Source organism: Vicugna pacos, chromosome 5, assembly GCF_048564905.1.
Source record: "Vicugna pacos chromosome 5, VicPac4, whole genome shotgun sequence".
Taxonomy (NCBI): domain Eukaryota; kingdom Metazoa; phylum Chordata; class Mammalia; order Artiodactyla; family Camelidae; genus Vicugna; species Vicugna pacos.
Window position 1 is genome coordinate 941,365 of NC_132991.1, and position 25,874 is coordinate 967,238.

Sequence of the window (25,874 nt, forward strand, 5' to 3'; positions counted from 1 at the left end):
AAAATCTTATTTTAAGACTTACTATAAAGTGACAGTTACAACACTCAAGATAATATGGTACTGATGAAAGGAAAGACATACAGATCAATGGAACCAGACAGTTCATGAATCCACACAAATATAGGCTTTTCTATTGAGGTAAAATTACGTAACATAAAATTTATCATTTTAACTATTTTTAAGAGTACAATTCTGTGCTATCTTTGGAACTAAGGTCTGTAGTAATTTCCTTACTTTCATTTCTGATTTTAGTAATTTGAGGCTTTTTTTTTCTGATCACTCTAGCTAAGGTTTTGTCAATTTTGTTGCCCTTTTAAATGATTTTGGTCCATTTATTTTCTCTCGTTTTCCTATTCTCTATCTCCACTATAATCTTGACTATTTCCTTCCTTCTACTCATTTTGTGTTTAGTTTATTCTTGATTAATTGATTTGAGATATTTATTTTTAATATGGGCATTTAAAACTATACATTTCTCTGAGTATATACTTCATTGCATCACGTAAGTTTGGGTACAGCATATTAATGTTTTTTATTTTCGTTTGTTTTAAGGTATTTTCTAATTTCTCTTGATTTTTTTTTTTTTTGGTCCATTGGTTGTGTTGTTACTGTCGACGTATATGTGAATTGTCCAGTTTTTCTTCTGTTATGTCAGGGACACTTTCATGGGAATTTCTCTATTTCCTTGGGCAGAGGAAGGAATTCATGAGTAGACAAGAAAAAAGCAGAACAAAGTGGAATGGATTCTGGTCGCCTATTCACAGAGCTACTTGTCTTCAACATTTAATAAAATGAGTTTATATTTTATTTAAATGACTCTCTCCAGCAATGACAGTGACAACTACAGAGAAACTTTAGTATTTATCCTACAATAGGGGAGAGAGGTAATAATGTAGCAGAGAGAGGGGTGGGATAACAGAAGAGGATAAAAGATAAGGAACAAAATTACAATCGTGTGGAAATTTGTACGACCAAGGTGACATTGAAGATAATTTGGCAAAAGAATGGTTATGCTAGGGGTTTTAAACACTGGCTGTGCATTTCATTCAACTTGGGGAATTGACCAAATAATCTCCAGGCCTTCACTCCAAACCACAGACCATGAAAAAAGGAAAAGACTGAAGACTTGGGTTTGTAACAAAATTTTAATGCAGTTATTCATCCAAAGATACCATTTTCAAAAGTGAACATGGAAGCCATGAGTTCAACTTCTAGGAATGGTGAAGCAGGTAATTTTAAACAATAAACACACTGAGAACTACTATAAAAATGATGCAAAAACTTTGTCTGTTGTAAAGCAGAGAACTAATAAAGAAGGACATTTTTAGCTATAATCCAGGAGCCTAACATTTGCTGCCTTTTTTTCCCTAGAAAAAAAGAACTTACCAATTCTATGAATGGCAGCAGAAATCCTGAGAAGATAAGCTAGGAACTGATACACCCAGTGGTCTCCGGGAAGTTCTCGAAGTGCTGGCTGTCCTTCTCAGGGACGAAGGGCCGCAGACTGAGCAGCAGGAACTGGCGGCCGTCCCCGTGGAGCTGCCACAGGTTGACGGAGAACTCGTGCACCGAGGCCCTGGCGCGGTGCTCGTGCAGCAGGGAGGCAAACTGCTGGGTCTCCTGCGATGAGAGCTTGGCGCGCAGCGTGAGCGTGTAGTCCTGCAGCAGCTCAGCGCCCATGGTGCTCAGCTCACTCCCGCTGACCGTCCTGGCATGTGGTGCCATCTGTATGCAGAAGGACAAGGGCGAGACGCCCTACAAGTGCATACACTCAGGGAAGGAGAAGGTGCTGGCTTCTGTGTCATAGGGCTCCTTCACGTCCACCTTTGTGGGAGAGTCATCACTGTGAAGAGACAGGTGGTGGGTGGGGGTCGAGGCCCCATCAAATACGGCTCTGTCCAGGGAGTCAATGGTGGACTCTGGGTACACAGTCTGGAAGACTTGCAAAGCAGGGAGCACAGCTCTTCTGCGGTGACCTTGCTCTCTGCGGCCAGGACACCAGGCAGCACGTCTCCATGGGCCCCACTCCGCTCTCCGACAGGGAGTCTGCGGCGAGGCCTCTGGAACTTTCTGCACACACACCCTGGCTGGGGGAGATGCCGGGGTCCCGGGCTGTCTTCAGGATCACCAGGTGTGAGGCGTCATCCTGCACACAGGACACGGCAGTGATGTCATGGATGGGGACCCTGAGGATGGTGTCCTCCCCATCCCTCCAGGCCAGCTTGACGTTGTAGGCAGACACGCTGATCACAGCATCATGCTCCTCAGTCAAGTGTCTGGAGCTGGTGGGCTCTCTCTGCACCGTCTATGAAAAGGAAACGCAGGATTTCGGTCCTACCGGAGGGATTCAGCTATCCTGCTACGGACATTAACTGCCCTAAGTACTTCACCTCCTTCTCAGTACAGTCGCTCAGCAGTCTGCTGGGCTCCACGCGCTCAGGCAGGGACAGCACCACAGTGTGCAGAGGGCGCTTCTCTGTCATCTTCTCATGGGCTTTCTTGTCTCTACTCTTTTCAGCTTTTAGGAATACTCATTTAAATGGTGACTCAATTCCCAGCCCGATGGAAAGTCTGTTTGAGGAGGTATTCCTTGGGGGAATTCTGGTTCCTCCCCTTCTGCCAACAGTTACTGTGCATTGCCTTCTGTTCACTTCTGATCTTGTTGAAAAATACAGCCAGATGTTAGCCCTCCCTCTTCTTGCCCTTCTTGCCCTCCTCTTCCATGTCACTGTGAGGGGCCCCTGAGGCCTGGCCCGCCCCGGGAGCCACACCCTGCCGTGGCTGCTACATGCTCACTAGGTTCTCGAGGCCGCCATGGCTCCTGCTCCGCCCGCCTGGCTGCACTCTCCTGATTAATTTCTGTCTTAGACTTTCCTAGTAGCAGGAAATTAATGGCTCTTTCTAGCAGGTACATCAGAGCAGACAGAGACTCACAGACATCCTTTTCTTCCAGCTCACTTTGGACTAAAGAAAGAATTGATAACACCCCTAAGGAATATCACCTTTATCATCATTTGAATATTACGGGATCAGAGCTGTCCTGAAAGGATGCTTGAAAACATTAGCAAAATACAAAACAGGTGGAATGGCTCAGTAAGAGGTGGACATTCCCGGAAACAGCTGGAAAACGTTACCTAGCACTACTATCAAACGGTGTGTCACTGGTCTGAAACGTAACAGCAGGTATTTTTATAGGCCTATATGGTCCTACTGTAAAAATTAACACCCGGGAAAGCAGTACATTGATCCTTTAAAAAGAAAAAAAGCATCTTCTTTGACCACGGAACAGAGAGAAAGATGATGCAATGAGGGAAATACAAGCTTCAGGATGGCTTCAGCACTGACAGACTGAAAAGGGAAGGAAATTTCAAACAAGCCCCAAACTCAACACTCTCCCATACCTACTGAAGCAATCAGTAACAGCAGTCCCCTGACCTCCATCACTGACTCAGCATAAATCCTTGTGACCCAAGTGAATCCTGCAGGTTTTATTCTCTATTTTGCAAGCCTGACCTGTGATCGGTGGCAATTTAGATATTAACTGTAGAAATGTATTTTTGTTTATTTTCTTTAGCTGTTCAGCTAACACTACTTGTTCTATAAATAAGACTGCACTAAGCTTTGTTTTCTTCCAGAATTACTTTTCATCAGTTCTATTTAAGAATTTCCCTCTCTCTGAAACGCCACATTCTCTCACTATACATTTGTTCCCAATGACAACACGGCAGCAGGAGCATTCATTCCAGCCACTGGCTTAAAATCTCTTCGGTCAAATACGTGTCAATTATCTAATCCGTCGAGGTAAACTAGTCCTCTGCTACAGCAGTATTAGGAAGTCCCAACTTTATCTGTACAGCATAGAAAACAGTCATTTTTCTCAAGGGTTTAATTTTGGGCTTTTAACATGAATCGATTTGCCAGTTATTAACAGTTCCCTCACTGGTTGCATCTCTGTAGTCAAATTAGAGATGAGGATTTTCAAACGGGTGAAAGACATGAGAGGACACGTCACCAAACCAGATACACAACTGGTCAGTAAGCACATAAAGAGACACTACTGTCATAGTCATGAGGGAGAGGCGGAGCGAGACCACATGCAGTACCACTCACACCCTCCTCTCCAGACGGGACAGAATCAAAAGGAGGTGTTGGGAAGGAGGTGAAGAACTGAAACACCTGATACCTGCTGACAGAGGATAAAATGGTACTCTGGAAAATGGTTTGGTGGTTTCTTTAAGAATTAAAAACGTATCAATCTGACACAGTATCAAGACATTAAAGCCAAAGGAAGTGTGAGGAACTGCTCTGGCCTGAAGGGGACCAAGGAGACAGGGGCTACATGCAACATGCGCCCGCCAAGCAGGGGCCGAAGGGCAGGAAGCAGTCCCGGCTGGCGCTCCCTGCCTGACGCGCACGGCTGTGTTACGATCCCACAGGGGTGTCGCGTGTGGTGTGCTGGGGAGACGGAGCACTGTAGCAGGAACTCACTCTCATGACACAGGGAGAAATCTTCTTTATACTCTCTTTACACTATTTCTATACATTTAAGATTGCTGAAAAATTTTGTTAAATACACAGCATTTAAAACATCTTTATTATAGAAAAAAAATCATGGCCTCCCCTTTCCACTCTCTACTCTTTTAATCACGTTCTGGTTTTCTTCACAGCACCTAGCAGTGGCTGAAGCATTGTGTGTGCAGGATAGTTCGCCTCCCCCCTCTGAGAGTAAATTCCTGCAAGCGCTGGGACCAGGTCTGGTCTCCACCCAGCTCCAGTGCCCGCACACTGGCCAGTGCACAGGGTATTCATGTTTGTTTGATAAGTTAACCTGCAGTCTTACTATGTTTTAAAATAAAATCATTTACCATCCCCTCCCCCCAAAACACACACACATCACTTGCTCACAGCAACTCTACCCGTGTACCCAAAAGAAGTGAAAATCTATGTCCACATAAGAACTTAGAGATGAATGTTCATTGCACAATTATTCACAACAAAAACTGGACACATTCCAAATGTCCATAATCTACTGAAGCCATCCAATTAATTACTGTTTGATGACAAAAAGCTACAGAACTACTTGTCCTGGCAATAACATGGATGTATCTCAAACTATCATAGGTGAAGAAAATACCAGATAAAAAGCTTTTTGAAATGATGAAAATGTTCTAAAGTGGCTTTGGTGATGACTGCACAACTGTAAATATGCATTGAACCGAACATTTGAATTTTATGAATTTTATACTATGTTGATTTGGCTGTTTTAAAATAAAAAGCAGAGAACAAGGGACAGCCTCCTTCGGCTTGCTGTTTGGTCAATTTAAAAGAAAACCAGGATGGTATAAAGACAGGGATGAGCATCTGAAGGGAGCTCGTTAACCTGAAGTAATAAAGTCCAAACTGCAGATGTGGGACCCGGACAGTCAGCAGCAGCGGCAGTCTCACAATCTTCCCCTGTGTCCGGCGCCTCCAGGCCGCCTCAAAGGGAACTCTCAGAGTCTCCACTGGACGCCACCACCAGCGCTCCTGGAGCACCCGGGCAGGAGGCTCTGGGAGTGCCTGGGCTTGGAAACCACAAATCCATCAGTGCCAGCGCAAAATGCAAACTACAGCGACAAAGTTTGAATGTGTGTAGAAGACTCTGACTGGCCAAAAAATAAACTTCTTCACTTTCTGGGTTAGGATGTGCCACCCATTTTTTATTTCTCAACCATAGTTTTATATCTTACAACAGATTATATAATCCTTACATAGGAGGGAAAATCATGTTATGGCTTCAAAGTCTCTAAAATTATTTTAGGGGGCATATGTAAGACAAAAGAAAAGTATCTGCTAACTGCAGGAACTGCTCAGAGGTGGTTTATCTTCATTTAATTACGATATAAAGAATAACCCACTTTAAAAACAGGTTTGTGCATAAGCCACCTTTTTCAGTTTTCCAGATGCACAAAAATGGGGAGGGTCACTTAAAATTGAATGATTTATCGATAAACTCTGGAAAAAAAAAAGAGTATCTTAGACCTGTGTCTGTGATAAGTGCAATAAAAAAGAGAAATGAAAAGAAACTCTTTAGAAGGAACCTAAAGCCAAGGCCTGAACAAGCCTTTTTAATCCTCTCTCCAAGCCAGCCATCCACCGACCACGAGCTGCCTGGGGACCTGGTGCTTTGTTCACTGAAGTAGCTGAACAGCTAGTCTGTGTGCCCGTGCAGACACACACCACTCGCTGAATTAATTAGTAACTGGGAAGCCCAGGTGGAGTCAGCGGCTCTGTCCTGAATGATCTTGTATCAGTGTGTCACTCTACAGAGTGACACAGTAACCTATTTCCTTATCAGTCTGTCTCCAACAGGACCTGCAGCATCCCTCAGGGAGGCCGGGAACGGGACCAGGGCCTGGCAGAGAAGATGCTTTAACTGACAAATCTCACCGGGAGAGGGGACTGCCCTAGCCCACACCGCTGTGGGACCCAAGCCTGACAGTCTCACTTCCGTGGACTCTGCTTCGCACTCCAGGACGATGTCCAAGAGACTGAGGTGACGGGCCCCGCCCCGCCAGGCCCGCTCACTTCCAGGGAGTGACGACCAGAGCACTAACCTGAGGCCTAGGGCTCAGCGCTCACCTATGTGTTTCACCCAATCCTCCCAGCCCTGAGGTGGGTATCGCTATCCCCTCTCCACAGGACAGAAAAAGCTCAGGTCACAGACAGGTGTCCAGAGCCCAGACTCTCACCCGCTCTATTGTAGAGACGCCCAGCGACGGATCAGAACATGGGCCCAGATAACCTGTTCTGAAGTCAGTCAGTGGGTGGTGGGTTCCTGGGTGTTTACTGTTAGGTTGCAGGACTCACATGTTATACATGTATCCAGTATTACAGAGATTGTAAAGAATGCCGCCCAGCTTGGCTGCCACCACCACGCCACCAGAGACAGGAAGGCAGAAGAGCCCTAAAAGCCACCCAAAGCCCCTCTCCTGCTGAAACGACCAGTGGTGGACACTGGCCCAACCTGGATCAGATCCTCTCCCTCAGGAGTCAGAGTGCTCTGAAGACACACACCTCTGGGCAGCTAGGGTCAGCTCTCTTCTGCGAAGTGCGAGGGGATACGGTAAAAGTGAACACAGAAAAAAAAAAAAACAACGAAACAGCTGTGCAGAGATGCAGGCTGCAACAAGATTTTGTAAATGTAAAGAAGGAGGGGAGTAGCTGCCTTGGTCTAGTTTTTTGTTCCTGGTTACATATATACCTGAAGCTGTAACTGCTCTTCCTGTCCCTGCAACATCATCAGAAATAGCCCTGGATCTTAATCACAAAGTCCCCAATTTCTACAGTTCATTTTCTACAAGCCGTGCGTCAAACGCTTTAGCACCCTTCCCCACCTTTCCCTCAGCTAGCTCCACGTCATTCTCCAGGTCCCAGCTTAAAGAGCACTTCTTCCAGGAAACCCTCCCGGACTACTCCACAAAAACTTGCTCCACTTTTTATGGGTAGAAAAGGGAACACTCTGCACCTCACCATATTCAGTAAATGGGATTACTTTCCTGTTAGGCTGTAAACACCAAAGTGTAAAAACTGATTACTTTCCTGTTAGGCTGTAAACACCAAAGTGTAAAAACTACTTCAATCCTATTGCTTAGCACACAAGCCAGGTACACACTCGATAACGTTACTAAATGAATGAAAATCAAGAAACTGATGGAGGACAGAGGAGTGAGAAGGATAAACACAGGTAAACACCCTTCTGAGAAATATAAAGCTGCTTTGACCCTACCTCCCTCACCCCTTCCAAGTTTCTGGTTCCTCCCTCTTGCATCTCCACAACAGGCCCAAGCTGGTCATGACAATCACCTTTTTATACCTTGGTGCCAACCCAGGCTGCAGGAAGCACGTTTCCAGGTAACTCGCTGTAACACAGGAAAGTCTATAGTAGTTCAGGGGAAAAGACATTACTCGTTTTGAAGTCTAAACAAATCTCAGTTCTGCTGTACATTTACTGGCTCTGAACCCTAGACAAGTTACCTGAGACCCAGTTTCCTTATCCGTTAGCTAAAAAAAAAAAAAACCAAAAACCTCAAAGGTGAATATGAAAATGAGTTTGAAACCATAGCACCTAAGACAAGCTTGCAATTAACGCTAGTCAGCTGGTCACAGTGAAGTCCACACAGACCTCACCCCTACACCCCACCCCCAGCTCCCACCAGCCACAGCTGGCTTCAGAGCCCAAAGCCTGCCCTAAGACTGTGCACCTGAGAGAGAACTTGGAGAAGATCTATCCTGTTGGCTTTCCAATGTATGGGAGCCCTAAGAAGTGAAAGAGAAAACGGAAGCAAAAAGGAAGAAAGAGCATCTCAGGGTCAGGCGGGGGGGGGGGGGGCGGGCAGAGCAGGCTGGACGCGGGGTCGGGTAGCTGGAGATGTCTGTCGGGGAATTTGGTTGTTTTCTACTTAGCAGGTACCTTACCGCGAGTAAGGTGAGGAATAAACTACACAGAGTTCCCGGAAAACTCAACTTGGATGCCTTTCAAAAACACCTTTTTACTTATGCTTGAGAACCGAGAACATACAAATTAAATTCAGCAGAATGGCATGTATATTATAGCCAATTACAGCCACCACCAGGAGCGCACTATTAGGGATGTTACTGACACCAAAATGAATTCTGTCTGCATTTTACTTGCACTTGAAACTGTTCAGAAACTCTGGATGTTCTGTTGCTCATGTGAGATGGTCTCCTCACATCTTTGAGCTCCAAAAACCATACAAGAGACTTTTTTTTTTGTTAAAAGTTACATTAACAGTTAAACCAGCATAACTAAGAATCTGGTCCGGAGTGTCTGTAGAGGATTGATACTACTGCTGGTCCTCCCTTTCAAACAGGTGGTACCAAAACCCAGCAAAGTTCTGGGGAGGGATTGGAGGAGGACTAGAGCAGAGAGTAACAAGGGGCAAGGTCATGGAGGAGATGAATCTCAGAGGGAGGCAGGACCTGCCCAGGGCCCATCCATTCTTGGGGATGGGCTGGAGGGGAACACCACTGGCATCTTACCAGGACGCTCCTCCTGTGCAGGGACTGACTGCCGCGTGCGCACTGCACGTGGGTCATTGGGAACGTCCACCTCCACCACATGCACACCGAAGGCCAATAACACCTTCAATCAACGTAACAACAAAAAGCAAAACAAAATCCACATACATGTCAAAATGCCCCTGGAGACGGGGGGAAAATCACACCCACTGAGTACCCCTACGTAACCAGAAAGAAGAGAGACAACAAGGGAAGCACAAAATTGGATGAGGAGCCAGCAGGAAAAGGGCATCCTTCAGTGGCTTTCACCTACCAACTCAAGTCCCAGCTCCTTAGAAAACAAGGACCTTCAGAACTCAGCCCTGCCCATCCCAGCTGCCTCCCCCTCCAGCCCTCTCCCCAAGGTGCCCACCCACACCCTCCCTTCCCAGACAACTCCTGGTTTCCCTGACCGATGTGCCGCGTTCAGACCTCTGTGCCCTGGCATGTGCATTCTCCTCCACCTGGAGAGCACGTCTCAAGGTAAACTCCCGGTCATACATCCACACCCAGCGCCAAGGTTTGTGAAACCAGACACAGGCAGCCCCACGCCACCTCGGCCTTCTGCCCTCACAGCCCTCCCCACGGGCCTTCCGTGCTCCCTCCCAACTGCATCCCGCTGTCTGCAGCAGGAGCTACTGAAGGGCAGGCGCCCCTTGAGTCCTCGCAGGGAACTGGTGCTCAATGAATTCTAAGTGAATGACCTTGCATGAAAGGTTTTTGTAAAAGGCTAACACAGCAAATTACACAGAAAGCAGACAATAGATATTTTCTACTATTGAAAGCATGTATTTTCTAAACTCTGATCTTTGGTTGAGTATCACTTAGTGGTTCACCAGACAGAGACGCTCTACCACTTCCTAGTTGGGTATCTGTGGGCAAATTAAGTAACCTCGCTGGGTCTCAAATTTCCACTTACTGAAAGGAATCACCCCTGCAGTGTGGGGAAGAGGACTGATTAATATCTGCTTAAAATAAAACAAAAGTTAACAAGGCGCTGACTAAACGGCAGTTCTGACTAGCCTGCCAGAGTCACAGACACCTTAACAGGACGAGACACTGTATCATCAGGAATGTCAGCACAATGGAATTTTGGTTAAAACTATGTTTTTAGGAGAGCTGAACGTCAACAAACCCAACAGCTTGTCCTCCCGCTGAACCGTGCTCCCTACAGTCCGCACTACCGATCCCTAGCGACCACTGTGTCCCCCAGCTCCGCTGACAATGTGGACTCCCAGGTCTCTGGTCTCCGACCACACCTCCTCTTCCTCCTCTGTAGCTTGCCTGCTCTGGACACCTAAAGTCAGGCATTCCTTCAGCTCAGTTCACACGTTTTTTCTCATATTCTCCCTTCTCAAGGCTTCAATTACGATCTCTATGGAGATGACCTCACAACCTCTCAGTCACATTCAGAACATGTTTCAAGCTGAATTTATCCAACATAGATACTTAATTAGATGATGAAACATACAACTTGAACTTCTCTCTTTCATACCATTTTTCCCTTTTCCCCAAGTCTTACACATCTCACCAGGCCTCAGCTTCCTCTTCCTTTTCCCACCTCTTAAAACTACTTGCTTGCCAAGGTTCCTTCTTCGCTCTTTTGTTCTGTCTCACTGCTTCTTAATCTCTCTGGGATAATGAACACTTTGAAAATGTACTGAACACTACAGATTCTCTACTAAAGAAATAAACACGCATAATATATGCATGCAATTTCACCTAACCTATGGTCTCAAATAAGAATCTGTGTTCATCCACACCAGACTACCACTTAACACAAATTTTCATCTCCAGATCCTACGTCCCTCTTATTTTCAGGATGCCTTCTGGATATAGCCTAAAGGGCCAACAGCATCCTAAACTTAACGAGTTCAAACCAGAACTATTTCTCCTTAACAAACCTCCTCTGCCTACAGCATTCCTCCTCTAACAAGGAATGTTACAGAAAAGAAGCACCATGCCCCTAAGCTAGAAGCCTTGGAACTAACAACCTTCCCCATACCACATCACCAGGTCCTGTCTTAGAATCTCTCCCAAATCCAAATTCCTCTTCAGCATCTTACCCTGTTAAGACCTCATCATCCTTTGATTCATCCCATACCTGCCATGATGAAAGGTCAACTACTCCTCTGACAAGAGCCCGTTACTGACTCTAACGTCTCCATCTTCCATGCCACTACATCACTTCACCTCCAGAAGGTCACAAAGCCTGGTTCTCCACCTCAGTTTTCTCCTGTCATTTCCACCAGTGTTCAGGTAGGTTCTCCAAAAAATCTCAAAACTGATCATGTGCCTGCTTCTTCTCAAAAACTCTGATGCTTCTCCATTGCACAGATATAAAATCAAACTCTGTTCTGCCTACAGAGTCCTCCACAATTTGCCACCTAAGTCCTTTTCCAGGATTGGATTCCACAGCTTAGATTGTCACTTGCACTTATTGTCTTCCTTTCAAAACCACACCCACTCGGAAAGGCTCAATTCAGACTCCACTCTTTATGTCCTCTACATAATGATTAGAAAAGAACTTTGTACACAAAAGGCAAAATTCCTACTGAACAGATTCAGAAAATGAAAAAAAAATTTCTTCCTCAAAATCTTTAAGTCCTTCTGGAAACATCAAGCTTTAAAAAATATCAGTGACTCAAATATTATTAACATTTCAATCAACAAATCAAGAAGATAAAATAAAAAATAAAAATAGACAAAAAACAAACTTCTCTATAGCACAGGGAACTATACTCAATGTCTTATAGTAACCTTTAACGAAAAAGAATATGAAGCCAAATATACATGTATATATATGTATGACAAACTATGATGTCATTAATATCTCAATCAAGATTAATATTTCAATCCTTTATAAACCCAGCACTGTTAACCAACACTCACTAAATACTAATAAAGCACAATATAGATTAAACTTATATTAAATATCACCAACCTGAAGATTAAAAGCTATCATCTGAACCCAGGATTCCAATCCATTATTTGTACTTGGATCTTACTTAAGAAAGGGAAAACAAATTACACTAAGAAGACTTGACATTTCATCTAAGAGAGGCATGTCACATAAGTTGACAGCCGTGATAGAAAGTTATCAGATCTAAATCAACTTAAGGCTAGGAAAAATTGTTAACAGATTTAAAAAAACCAAGAACAAAAAACTTCTCAACTGACATGTCATGAAACTGAGGACTTTTCTCAGTACACATTTAAGCATTAATTCCTTCTAAGGGCCCGGACGTGATGGGCAATTTCCACTGGCGCCACGGAAGGTGCTGAACCAAAGCCGTTCGCGGAAAACGCAGGCGAGGGGGGCAGACAAGACAATGATTTCAGGGCTGTGCACACACGCCCCTGCCAACCGCTTTCCAGACTACGGCTGCCGCTGCAAGCATCTGAAGGGCTTCGCGGCTTCACAGTGGGACGTCAAGGGTTAGGCCGCGAGGCCAGCACACGGGCCTGGGGAGCCTTGTTCCCGTTCTGGGGGGGGGGGGTCCCTGGGTGCCGGGCTCCCGGCCTCCACCCAACCCCCCGCGCCCCTCTCCCCTCCCCGCGCCAAGCGAGCGCCGCCAGGGAAGCCAGGGAACCGCCGCGAGCAGCGCCGCAGTCCGAGCGGCCCGGCCCTTCCCCCTCCCCCCAACACACGCGGCGCACGGACGGCGGGGCAGCCCGGCTGGGGTCGGGGCCGGGCTCGGGATTGGGGTCTCGGGGCCGGGCCCGACGCCGCAGCTGCGTCCGCCGAGGCCGGGCGGGCGCGGACACTCACCACAGCACGCCTTGGGAGCCCTCGCCGAGGTCGCAGGTTGCTGGAGCGCGGCCCACGTCGAGCACCTGCCCACGGACCGCCTCGGGGCCCACGCCCGCCGCCGCCATGCCGGACACGAAGCTCCGCGGCCGCCGCTCGGCCCACGCCGCGCCTTGCGGAGGGACCGCGCCGCCGCCGCTGCAGCCGCCGCGGCTGGCGGGTGGGAGCAGGGCCGGCGACCCCGGGGAGACCCGCAGAGCCGCCACCCGCTCGACCAACTGCCGCCTGCGCACCTGATGAAATGACCACTGGGTGGGCGGAGAGGGGCGCGGCAGAGGAGGGCGCAGGGGCGGGGAAGAGGGCACAAGGGCGGGGCTCGGCAGCACGCGCGGATTGGCTCTCGTGGCCTGTGGGCGGGGCTGCGCGCTCAGGGCGGGGACACAGGTAGAAGCTGCAGTCTACCCAGATTTCAGAGTAATAGTGGGTCTAAATTAGAGGTCAGTAACCAAGATCATTCAGACGTCAGGTGGCAGTTGGGTATGAGTCTCCATTGCGGGGGCAGGGCAGGTCTGAAGATAAACATTTGGGAGTCACCAACATGTAGAAGGATTCTGTGAGAAGGATGAGCTCACTTCAGTGGATACAACAAACAGAGACTAAAAAGGGTCCAGCACTAAACTCTGCAGGTCTTTCAAATGTCTGTGTAGGTCAGGGAGAACTGAAGCGGAGAGTGAGTACCTCCACGTCCTCATTGCCTTTCATCTATTTCCATGTCCTGTTCTTTCTGCTAAATCCTCTTCCTCTTCTTTACCTGCCAAACTCCTACTCGTCTAGATCCAGCTCAAAAGCCATGTCCTCTAGAGATTTCCTCATACTCTCTGATGGACAGTTGACCATGCTCCCCTATATAATTTGTTACAGCGGTCCCAGGACCGCTGTAACAAATTACCACCAATTGAGTAGCTTAAAACAACAGAAATCTCCTCCCTCTTAGTCCCGGAGACCAGAAGCCTGAAATCCAGGTGTCAGCAGGATGGGGCTCCTTCTAAAACCAGGAGGGGAGGTTTCCCAGTAGCCTGACGCATCCCTTCTAGAGGCCCCAAGCACCCCTCGGCTTGCAGCAGCGTCCCTCCAGTCTCTGCCTCCATCTTTCCAGGGCCTTTCTCCCTTGTGTCTGTGTCTCTCCTCCCTGTGTCTGTTATTAGGACAGTTGTCTTTGGATTTAGGGCCAACACTGACCACCCAGGATGATCTTATCTCTGGAGTCTTAGTTTAATTCTACTAGCAAATGTAATTTGGTTAAAGAATTGGTGTTTGGTAAAAAAGACAACCTTTGGTAATACGGTAGCAGTCAATGGTTCGGGGATGAGAATGGAGGCATATCCTTCTGGGGACACTATTCAACCCACTGCCCCTCCTTTGAGTATATTCATCTCTTTGTAGTTACCATCAATACAGCACGTGATGGAGACACCTAACAGTTTCTACTCCAATGAAACATACACACTCTACAGGGAAGATCTCTCTCCTAGGGGGAGAAAACTGGTTGGGAAAGCAGAAATAATTACTCTTTTTATGGCTATGTACAGATATACACTAAGTACATAAACTAATATACTGCATGTCTTTGATACTGAAATTTAGTAATGGGGGAAATTAGGAAAAAAATGTCAAAGAGGCCTCAGGGGATGGGAGATGGGGGTTGATGGTGAAAAAAGAAGTTTGAGAAACACTGACCTGGAATATTCTTGCCCAAATGTAGTTCCCATGCCCCTGTAATTCCCATACATAGCCCGTCTTCCCACACGCGTACTCACACACTAACCATTCCAACAGCACCAGCAAAGGGGGCCAAAAATACAAAATAAGGCTCGGATGAATAAGCAGCAAACACACTTGCCATTCGCAAGTTCCTAGATGCGCATTTAAGATTTAACTGGAGCCGCCAGCGCAGCCTCCAGCGACAGCCCAGGCTAAGCCCTCCTCACCCCTCAGTGAACCTGCCCTTGGTCTGCCTCTGCCCCACGCCCACACGATGAAAGCATTTTGAATTATAAACTCTAACAGGCACCTATTTAACCACTTAAAGTCTCAAAATCTAACGATTTGAAATACCGTAACTGCAGCCATTGCTCCCTTGAGAACTCTATCATATTTAAACAGAATTTCAGTTACCAGAAAAAACTCTTCATAGACAGGAAAAGGAAGGGGTAGTGGTGGGGTGGGAAATGCACTGATTTAATGTTTTATCAAGAGGAAAAGTGAGTGGAGAGAGAGGCTTGCAGAACATCAGTCCCCAGTGCGGTGAATTTAGTAAGGCAGAGAGCAGTGCAAACTGGAAGACTTAAAAGTCTGAGGTTTAAACATCGCTTTTGTTTTCCCAAGCTCTAGATATTAATAACACCTTTGTGAAAATTATAAGTCTTCCCTTTTGGGAAGACAAAGGGGAAATTACACATTTGCATAAATCAACTGATTGCAATTCTGATGGCATTTCCAGCTTCCTTTCCTCTGTGCCATGTTCCTGGACCAACAAAAGACACGACCTCATTACACGGGACGTCCCTTCCACTGCACGGTGTTTGAAACTCTCACTTTCCTTCCCACAGCATCTACGTCTCTTGTTCCTCCTTACAGTAGCTGCAGGTGCTCTGGTCCATGTCCCCATCACCGTTTTCCTGAAATGCAACTACTCACTCGCTAGCCTCTCTGGTTTTAGTCTCTATTCTCCAAGCCACCCAGAATGCTTTCTCTCCACTGTCTACCAGACTCTTTTCCATCATGACAATTCTCTGCTCAGGAATCATCTTGGGGTCCCCTGCTTCCTATAAAATGAAGCCTAAGTCCCCAGCTGGGTTCTAAGGGCTCTCCACATGTGCTGGGACATCCCCCATGTCCTCTTCTCCTTGGCACTTGCCCTTCTCTGTGGCCACTTCAGAATCTTCCCTACGCCCCGTCACAAAGTCATCTCTTTATCTCCAGGGATCCATCATTTCCCCGAAGTGCCTTCTCCTTTCCTGCTGTTCACCCTACTCTCTCCTCTCCCTCAAAGTCTGGCTCAGACCTCACCTTTGTCACAAGCTTTGGACATTCCCGCCCAGTCTTGAGAAGAAGGTTTAACACTGAACCCCGTTCTGCCCCAGAACTTCATGCCTAGCATCCAGCAAGGAGCTTCCTATCTGGCGAAGGAATGAGATGTCACATTACATGGTGTCCCTCACAGGCCTGTACCAGATGGTAAGAAATAGTGTTGGGGTTGCTCTGTTCATATATTATTTCTACCAGCAGAACATCATTGACCACCATTTATTAAGTATCTACCACTTGCCAGCTTACATAGGAATTTATATCCTTTAATCCTCACAGACAACACTGCGCACTTGTGATATTTTTCAGCCTGGAAATATGAGAAAGGGGAGGATATCGGGAAGGAAGTGCGTGTTTTTCTAATTCCACCTGTGCCCTTGACTCTCTGTAGAGAGTTCAATCAATGTCATTGCACTTGCTGCCTTTCTAGGTGATCATCAGTCACCAGGTATTTCAACCCCATGTTTTAGATAAAGAAATTAATGCTCAGTGGGGTTAATAACTCATTCAAAAGCAACCACTAATGGGTACAGACCTGAAAACTGATTTTCTGTCTTTCCACTCCTGTGCCACTGCAGACAAGCAGTCATCACTGAGGTCTGCACAACTTCTCTTCTTCATCTGTATAATGGGGAGAATAACTTGGATAGTTTTCAACTTGGCTCTAAAATGGTGATAGTGCTTGGAAAATCTCTCAAGCATCGTTATCTTAGCTTTGTCATAAATACCATTGGCTGGAGCCTGGAAAGCCAGCCTTCATTCATCCAAGCTGCATGAAGCCAGGAAGAAACCCTCACCTACTGAGACCTGTGAATGTCACTTTCCAGGAGGAAACAGCTTGCTGCAGTATTATTTACTTCTGATGTGCATCGTGCATGAACCAAGACAACTGTGCCTGCCCCTGTGTGGTCCTCCCAGTGCATCTGTGGTCCTATCGCAAAGAAGCACATTTAGGCTGCTTTTGATCTGAAGTTGTGTGGGTGCATATGTGTGAGTGTGTGGGTGTGTGTTAAATAAACTAGGCACATCTTCCTCTTCTCTTGATTAGTGCCACTGGTAAAATACAGAGTCATAAGGTTTAGGGCAGCAACAATAGGAGAAATCAAATTCTCTCCCTCAATACACAGAGAACAAATCGTCATGCATTCAGGGATTCAACGGTGAAGTAACTGACCCTTTGCCTTCCTCCTCCTTCACGTGTGGAGTCTGTGCTGTTATGCACAGACTCGGCCATCGTCACCTCTCCCTCCCCTGCTTTTCCACAGTGGGAAACTTTTAGTCACAGGTATCAGAAAAGAAGCATGGTCTAGGGCAGTGGTTTTCTCTACTTTCCTCTTACAACGGAAAATTTCCTTTCTTTCCAACTAAAATTTAATGTGGAATCCTAACACGTAAAACAGATTATGACCTCTGCCCAGTTCTCCCACCACGTGATGGCCTTGTGTTCCTGCTGACGTCCTCCTCTGGGAGGGCGGGACCGGGATCTGGCTTGCTCACCCCGCTGCCTGTACCCCAGTAGGGGCAGACTGCCCAGCCAACACTTGCTATGCAGGGACAAGTGAAGCCCCGTGGCCGGGCAGCATGGCCCCTCTCTGTCCCTCCAAGCTGGCAGCAACCTCCAGGACCCCTCCCGCCTCCCTCCCTCTCATACCCACAAACCCATCAGCAACCAGCCTTCATGTCAAAATGCACCGAGACTCTCACTGCTGTTTTCCATTCCGTGGCCACCACCCTGGTGGGATCCACTGCCAGCCTCCGCCCTGCCTGCCTCTGCCTGTCCCCAACACAGTGCTATCACTGGAAATATGCCAGGACACATGCTCTGCTCAAAACTTTCCTGCTGCTCCCTCCTCACTCAGAGAAAAGGCCATGTTGCCCTCAGGGACCCCACAGGCCCCAGGGACTGGCCCACCTTCTCTGACCCTCCCCACTTCCCCCCTTGAGTTCCCCCGTCCAGCCACACTCAGACGGGGAACCCCAGCTCCCTGCAACCCCGCCCTCTGAGAGCTGCCTCATTCCGACTTCAGACCCTGTGTGGGGCCACAGCCTTATCCTGGTGTCCCAGGTGGTCACCAAGAGAAGGCAGCCTGGCTCCTGTCACCAGCTGCCAGACGGGAGTAGCCTGGCCCCCACCCAACTCACAACGCCCCCCAGGGGACCACCCCTGGGGCCCCAGTGTGTCAGAGCCTGGGAGGAGGCTCAGCCTGCGGCTCTCCTGCCGTCCTGCTCCCTGCAGAGCTCCCTGCTGGTCCAGCCCAGCCCCATGAGGGGGAACTGGACAGCCGAGGCCACTGCTGGCCACTTAGGGCCAAAGTGCCTCCCCTGTGAAGTAGGCACACATCTTCACCCCGCGTGCTGTTCAGAGAGACAACAGGGATACAGGCCTCACGGGAGATCAAGAGACGGTAACAAAGACTGTGCGTGGAGAGCAAAGCCTACGTGCTCTCCCACTGAGCCTGGGCCTTCTCGGCATTCTGGATGCCTCACGCAGGCCTGCGAAGCAGGTGTTATTATAGGACTGTGGGCATCAGGGTCCCCTGGGGTTTCATGGGCTAATTCACACAGCAGTGGGAAGGCCTCGTATCTGTCCTCCCACACAGCACAAAGAAGCCAGGGTTGGCGTACCTAGCCCCAGTGAAGGAACAGGGAGTGGGCAAGGTGTCTCTGTAGGCAGAGGCTTCTAGGAGCCCCTCAAAACTCCTCAGCTGGGCCTTTGGGCTCCCGAAAGCACCAATGCCAGGTACAAGTGCTGCTAAATCACGCTTCACACGTCCAGAGTGCCAACCTCCCACCTCTATTGCCTTCTGACATACAGACCAAGGCTTGTGCTGGGTTGCCTCCTCCAGGGAACCCACCTGGATAAGCTGGACGCTCCTGAGCACTGCACCTGGCTCTTCCTACAGGTCCTACCCGGCTGCTGGGCTGGGGTTCCCTGCCCGGGTCCCATCTCCCCCAGCAGCTGGAGCTCATCAGGGCTCGCAGGTCCCCCCCCCCCCCCCGCCACCCCCTGCAGCCCTGGCGGGCGGCCCCGCCCACACACGCCAGCTGGGATGGAGCCGCTGGGGACTCACAACACAGCGCCCTCTCCTGCCTCCAGGCCTTCACCTTGGCCGTTCCCTCTGACCACATCCCCTCCTGTCCCCTGACTGACTCAGCTTCTTCCTTCAGGGCTCTCCCGAGGCACTGCCATCTCTTGGAAGCCTCCTCAACCTCCCACTCTGTGCTCAGCTCCCCTCTGACCACTAGCCTGTGAGAAACCCCTCCCCGGGCAGGCCCACACCTGCTTCCCCAGATCAGTGCCATGTCCTCTCTGTTGAGGAGTAGGGGCAATGCCTGTGACCTGAGGGGACCCTGGGGGATGGAGATCGGCCTGACTTCAGTCTTGCTGAGTGAGCTGCTGGGTGAGAACCATGCACCCTCAGGCCTGTGTCCCTACCCATGGGGGGCGGGCTCTCCAGGCACTGACGATGTCTAACGCTCACTCAGCATCCACGGCTCTGTGACCAGGGCCTCAAAGGCTTCTCACATAGCCCAGGATGCCAAACTCCTGGCTCCCACCTGGTGCCAGCCATGCTGAGTCACAGCTTCCAGCCGCAGGCCTGCCCCAAGGCTGGAAACCTAGCCATCCTCGGGGTCTGGTGGCTCTTCACCTGACCCACCCCACCCACTTGGACAGGGTCACAGAGGCCCTGCAGAAAGGGGGCCCCTCAGCTCCCCAGCCCTGCAAGGAAGTGTGCCGCACTGGGGGAGCCAGGGTCTCGACAACCCCAGGGCATCTGCTGACTCCGCCCAGCTCAGAGGTCTGCACCCCTGCCTGAGCCCTTTGCCCCTCACTCAGACCTTCACCTGGTGCACATCTGGCCCACCTCTGTCAGACCTGCCACCTACTCATGCCAGCCATGGGGCTTCAACACCCACACCCCATCATGTTCCAACCACTGGCGCAGCTCGACCTCAAGCCGATAGGTCACTCACTCAGCAAGTGCGTCCCTGGCCGACCTGCTCAGGCTGCATGCTGGGTTCTGGGCACCTGCATGGGCCCAGTAGATCTCAAACCTCCCTACCCCTGCCAGCTCAGCTCTGTCTCCTCCAAGACACCTTCCCAGACTGCGTGGCCCCATGAGCTCTCACCTCTGCCCTCCCACCCAGCCCCCTCACCTACTCGGCCTCATTAACTGCCCCGGATGTGTCCTGGTTCCCATGAGGAGGGGGGCTTCAAATTGTAACAGAGGAGAACAAATCTGCCTCCACATTGGAACTGCTCCTTTAGTTTTGACCACTGTGCCCTGTTTTCCAGTCTTAGCCTTGCCAGCTCTGCACCTTTTGGGAAACAATGTTGCCTTTAGCCTGAAATAGACAGGAGAGCCTACTCTCCAGCTCTGACCTTTAAGGATGTCAGCACTTCTGCACTTAGGCAGAGATGGCAAGTTGCAAAACAGAGAATAACCTTTGCTTTGTTGGAGGTTTACAGGAACACCAAGGCCTGACCCACATGGATGGCTGCAAGAACAAAGCATTCCTACAGCAAGAAGTTTGCAACAACGAACCCCACCCTCTCTCCCTCTCTTTCTCTCTTTTTTGTATAAAAGGAGCCTGTATTCTGAGGGGAGCAGGATGGTTCTCTAAGAAATTGACCTGCCATCCTCTCAGTCTGCTGGCTTTCCAAATAAAGTCGCTATTCCTTACCCCAACAACTCGCCTCCCGATTTATTGGCCTGTCGTGCAGCACGCAGGAGGAGTCTGGACTCAGTAACAATTTCCCCCAAACTGCTCAGACCATTCCCAACACCATCTTAACTGTCACCACAGCCTCCACCCTCACGGCTCCCACTGAAACCACCACCAGTGCCATCACCACCACCATCATTACCACTGCCAGTGCCACCAGCATTACCTCCTCACCACCATCAACACCACCACAACCATCACCACTGCCAGTGCCCTGCAGCTGCCCTGAGCACCCTGCACCAGGGCAGGCATCCTCCCAGAACTGCCCTGCACTGTTCCCCAGCCTGTCCAGCAAATCCCGTGAGCTCAGAGCTGTCCACACTCGCTGCTTACCCTGTCAGGCCTCACCCCTGACACTCGTCACTTGTGAACACCCCACTCATAGGACTGCACGCCCCCACCGACACACACTGGGCCTGCAGGGGTCGGAAAACAAAGGGACCAGACGCAGCCAGATGCAGCCCCGCAGGAGAATCCTGTGCCCTGAACTCCACCTGGGAAAGCTCCCCACACCCAGATGCCCCTGCCCCTGCCACACCAGTGTATCCCGACCCTCAAGCACATGTCTGATGGTCCCACCACACAGGACCCCGCCCCAGCCCCCCAGACACCAGGGCCACCACTGGTCCAGCAGCAGCCAACAGTGCCCTTCAGCCAACATGGGAGAAATCGGGCTGGCCGCCTCTGACAGTGAGCTGGACACCCTTCCGCTTGCCCCCCAGGGCCTGCCCCCTCACTGCCCTCTCCAAGGAAACCAGGGACAGGGATGGGGCAAGGCTGTTAAAGGGCCCAGGACGTGCACTTGGTAAGGACCCCACGGAAGGAGATGGGCCTGGGTCCTGAGTGTCCCCCAGGACAGCTGCAACTGGCAGGGCTGGGGTCTGCCCGGGCAGGGAGAGAGCACAAACTGGCATGACCCATGGGGCCACCCTGGGCCTCTCAATGGCACGCCGTGCCCCAGTCTCCTCAGCCAGCCAGCTCTAAAGGTGCCTGGAGTGGATCAGGCTTTGAGAAAGGACCCACCAGACCGTGCGGGAAGGTCACACCCTCCACCAGCCAGTCTTAGTGTCTGCTGTGCCAGCTCAGTGAGAGTGCCAAGTGCCCGCTAATTAGGGAAACCACAACCCAATGGAACAGGAGCCGCTTACGGGACTTCTGAGAGCCTTTATGGTTGCCAGGGACGTGGACCCAGGAGAACAAGACACAGTGGGTATGAACTCTGCCCTTCCTGAAGCCCACGTGGGATCAGTGTCAGGCAGAACACCTCCTGAAATGCTGGCATAGCAGGATGAGCACGTGGAGGGTGTCTGGCCCAGGCCTGGCCTGTCCTGACGTCCCTATGCTGGGCCTCACCTCCACCGTTTTCAAGTGATGGTACAGCAGGTGATTTCGAAGGATCCTGTCAGCTCTCACTTTTGTGCTCAATGTAACTCTGGGTTATTCTTTTTTAAAACAGGAACTGCAAAAAAGCCATGCAGCCGCCATGAGTGAAAGACCCAGCGAGCTGTCCGAGCAGAACCACAGGACTGAACTCCCTGGATGTGCTCCTGGCCCTCCTTAACCCCGGCACCAGTCCATCCTTCCTGGGCCCGTCCTCCACCCACCCACCCAAACACCTGGGAATTCTGCAAAGATCCCCTTTCTCTCCCTAATGGCCCCGCTCCCAAGGTCCTCACTGCCATCGGCCAGGCTGGTGTAGGAGTGTTGTGGGGATGGGGCCGTGAGTCCTGCTGGGAGAAGTCACCTCATGTGTACATGTTGAGCACGTGTGTGCAAGTGTGTGTACAACTCGGGGTGACGGTGACAGGCTCTGTCTCACTTTTGTGAGACACTTTTGTGATGTGGGTGGAAACCTCTGACTCAGACTTTCCAAGACAAGCATGTCACATGGCTGACAGTTGCACGTGGCTGGAACAGGGGGCTGCCCTCCAAGCACATGACACATGCATAATTACATATGAACATGCACAAATGACTCCAGATGAGACACGGGATCATGGCTCAATGTGTGACCAGGGTCAAGACTCAGAGTGTGACCAGTGACCAGGACCAGGGCTCAATCTGAGTCTGGAATCTAGGCTCCATCAGTGACCAGGGACAGAGTCATGGATCACGGTCATGGATCAAAACATCAAGTACTACTCAGATGACAGTCACATCACTGACGGCACTCAGCCCCCAGTGGCCCCACACACACACAAAATTCCGGAGACAAGTGAGAACCCTTCTCATCCAAACACACAAACACAGGCCCAGACAGCACAGACCCAATCTCTGAACTCACTGGTGGAAGCAGACCTGGGGTCCTGTCCCTGGTCCCCACTTCACGAAACGCTTGATTCCTCTGAGCCCGTTTATGTGAGGAGTGGCCCCACTTGGGAATGGACAGAGTTTCTGTCCAGCAAAGAGCAGGGCAAAGGAGAAAGAGTGGGGGAGGGGAAGCGACAGCCCCCTCCCTCCCCTGCCCAGCCCTGGCCTTCAGCCCCACGCTGTCCAGTTCTGGATCAGACACCGCAGTCCTCATCCTGAGCTGGACCACAGTCCTTTCTAAGCCTCAGCTACCCCAGACCTAACAGGCATAGTTAGCCAGGCTCCTAAGGCCGTGCCCAGGACTGAACAGGGAGCTTGTGGGCAAAATGTGTTCTGGGGCACCTTCCAGCTGGCCTCAGAGCCCTGGGCCCAGGCACAGAGACCCTAACAGTGTCATCCACTCAGAGATGACCAGGGGTGGGCCGTGGGTGGGCCCCCCACACCTGAGGTGGGGGCCATGGCCAGTGGTAAGCACCCCATGGACCTGGCTGCAGCCCACTCCCCATCACCTCTCTGCCCCCAAGGATGGGAGGCTGAGGCTCCCAGAGGGTGGAATCTTCCCCAGGTCCCACAGTCTTGGGGACTGTGAACTTCACACTCACTGGGCTGGCCAGACTGCGCACAGCCTGCTGCCCTAGGGGCCAAGGGGCTGGGTCCACATCTCTGGAAAGCAATTTACCACCAAGATCTTGAAACTGTCCAGGGGACTCAAGGCCTAGGGAACAATCAGAAATGTGAGCAGAGCTGTCTTAGCGAGGGTGCTGGGCCACTGGGTGAACGGGCATCCCCAGTGCACTGCAGGCAGCCTTCGAACAGCCACTGGGGGGGGTTTCTGGGCTGTGGGGAGGGGCTTGTAATGACATCAAGGGGCCACATTAAACAGACCTGCAGCCGCAGTGTAACCTCCCACGATAGCCAGCCTGGGCCCTGAGAGCACTTGGGCCCTCTTTCTTCCTTTTTCTTTTTTCAACCTTTTTTGATACTCCACTTTGAACAAAGAACTTGCACCACGTGCAAAACCCAGAGAAAAGCAGTTGACAGCAACCAAAGCCAGGAGCCAGTTTCCCAAGGCAATGGGGTCTGCCCCTGCTCTCCCCAAGCCCAGGCCCCTGCCCCAGCCCCTGTCCTCACAATCCCAGACCAAGAGTTGGAAAGGGCAGTGGAGTCTGCCATATGGTCCTAGATACTTCCACCACAGGGCCTTTGCACTGCCTGTTCAGAAGGAACAAAATGCTTGTCCCCAGACACCCGGTATACAGTGCTGTCAGGCCTCTGCTCAAGCACCACCTGAGAGAGGCTTCTGTGAACCTGCCCTGAAAGGCACCTCACCCCACCTGCCACTCGGTACACTGGCTCCACTTTTTGGCCTGTGCCATGACCTGACAGTTTCAAAGGGAACTATATGTTCCCACTTTCCTGTCTCTCCTCACTGGGGATCAGAGGAGGCTGAGGTCTTGAGTGATTACTGACCACCAAAAAGGCAGTCGTCCTAGAGCAGTGCCTTGTCGGTGGTCAGTAATCACTGAAGACCGGATGGGTGGGTGGATGGGTGGGTGGATGGGAGGATACGTGGATATGTCGATGGATGAATGGATGGGTGGCTGGATGCATGAATGGACTGGGGGACTGGATGGGTGGATGAGTGAGTGAATGGGTGGATAAGTAGGTGGGTGGATAGCCAAGCGAGTAGAAGGATAGAAGGCAGGTGGGTGGATACCTGAGCAGGTGGACAGGTGGATGGAGGATGGATGGATGATAGTCACATCTCTCCCTGACAACTTCCATAGTTGCTGACACACAGCACTACAAACTGGCCCCACGCCCCTTGCAGCCTCCCCCCGGCACCCATCCATCCTCCTCTCCAGTTGCCTACTCGTCCTGGCCTCACGTTCCTCCTGTATCCTCTAACTTCCACACCTTTGCTCAAAGTGTGTTTCTGCCTAAAGAGCTTCCTCCTATTCTCTGCCAGAAAAACACATCCTCCTCTAGGGTCAGCCGCTGCGGGAGCCTCCCTGACCTCACTTACACACCTCCGTCACTGCACCGCGCCCAGCAGTAGAGACTTGCCACACATACCCCATGGCCCACAGGCTGGCCTGGGGACTGGTGGAACCAGGGATGAGAGAGGTGGCTGGTGACAATGACATGCAGCTCATACAGACCCACCCCAATGGACACCAAACCTCTAGGGAGGAGGCCCAGCCACCACCAGGGTGATCTGGGCCATTGGGACCCAGTCACTAAGTTCTCTCCCACCCTGTCACCACAAATTCTGAGCCTCCTCACTTCTGGATGCTGCCCCCATTACGGGCTTTTGCACAAACTCTTCCCTGGTACTGTACGTAGCTCTCCACCCGTCTCTTTGCTTCCTTGTGTCTGGGAGGACACCTGGCTCTGGGCACCCAGAGGGCCCTGTAACTCTTAATCACTGCCTGGTCAGTCCAGCCCAGTGCCCTGTCCCCCTGGTTCCCACTGCGGCAGCACCTGGCCTGGGCTGGTGCTACCGCCTGACAAGGAACTAGCCCAGAGCCCCAGGAGCACCCCCGTCTGCTTCCCATCTGATCACTCGGGGCCTCACCCTGCTGCGCCAGTTCTTGGCAGTGCTCTTGCAAAGCTATACAACCTGCATGTAACCTGTCCGATGTTGGGGGGACCGCCACACCCCTCTGGATCCCCAACTGTGGACTTCCCTGGGAAGCGTGGAAGCCAGCTGGGTGGGACCCTGCCGCCTTAGACCCTCACCGGGGCAGGGAGACCATGCAGGACAGACAGAGTGGGGGAGTCAGTGGCCCTCAAACCTGAAGTCTGTGCACCTCCCCTGCTAGGTCGGCCTCCCCCCCGAGGCCCCAAAGACAAAAAGCACAGATGAACTTACAGGTCAGTTTCGGGCCACAGACTACAAGTCTGGTTGGTGGTGACTTGGGAGGGAGGGGGAGTT

General features: G+C 50.7%; 1 protein-coding gene across 20 annotated transcripts in view; it reads right to left on the bottom strand.

The window, feature by feature from the left end:
* LOC107035045 (ankyrin repeat domain-containing protein 26-like) overlaps nucleotides 1-25,874 on the bottom strand; it is a 139,397-nt gene that overhangs the window by 90,594 nt on the left and 22,929 nt on the right. For 4 of the 20 annotated variants that reach the window (XM_072960735.1, XM_072960727.1, XM_072960729.1 and 1 more), the window contains exon 1: nucleotides 12,833-13,129. The exons of 15 other annotated variants lie outside the window; for them this stretch is intronic. The gene's annotated coding sequence lies outside the window, so the exon portion shown is untranslated. Of the gene's footprint in view, nucleotides 1-1,386; nucleotides 1,671-12,832; nucleotides 13,130-25,874 lie in introns of those variants that run through there. One more of the 20 variants, XM_072960722.1, reaches the window with a different exon arrangement.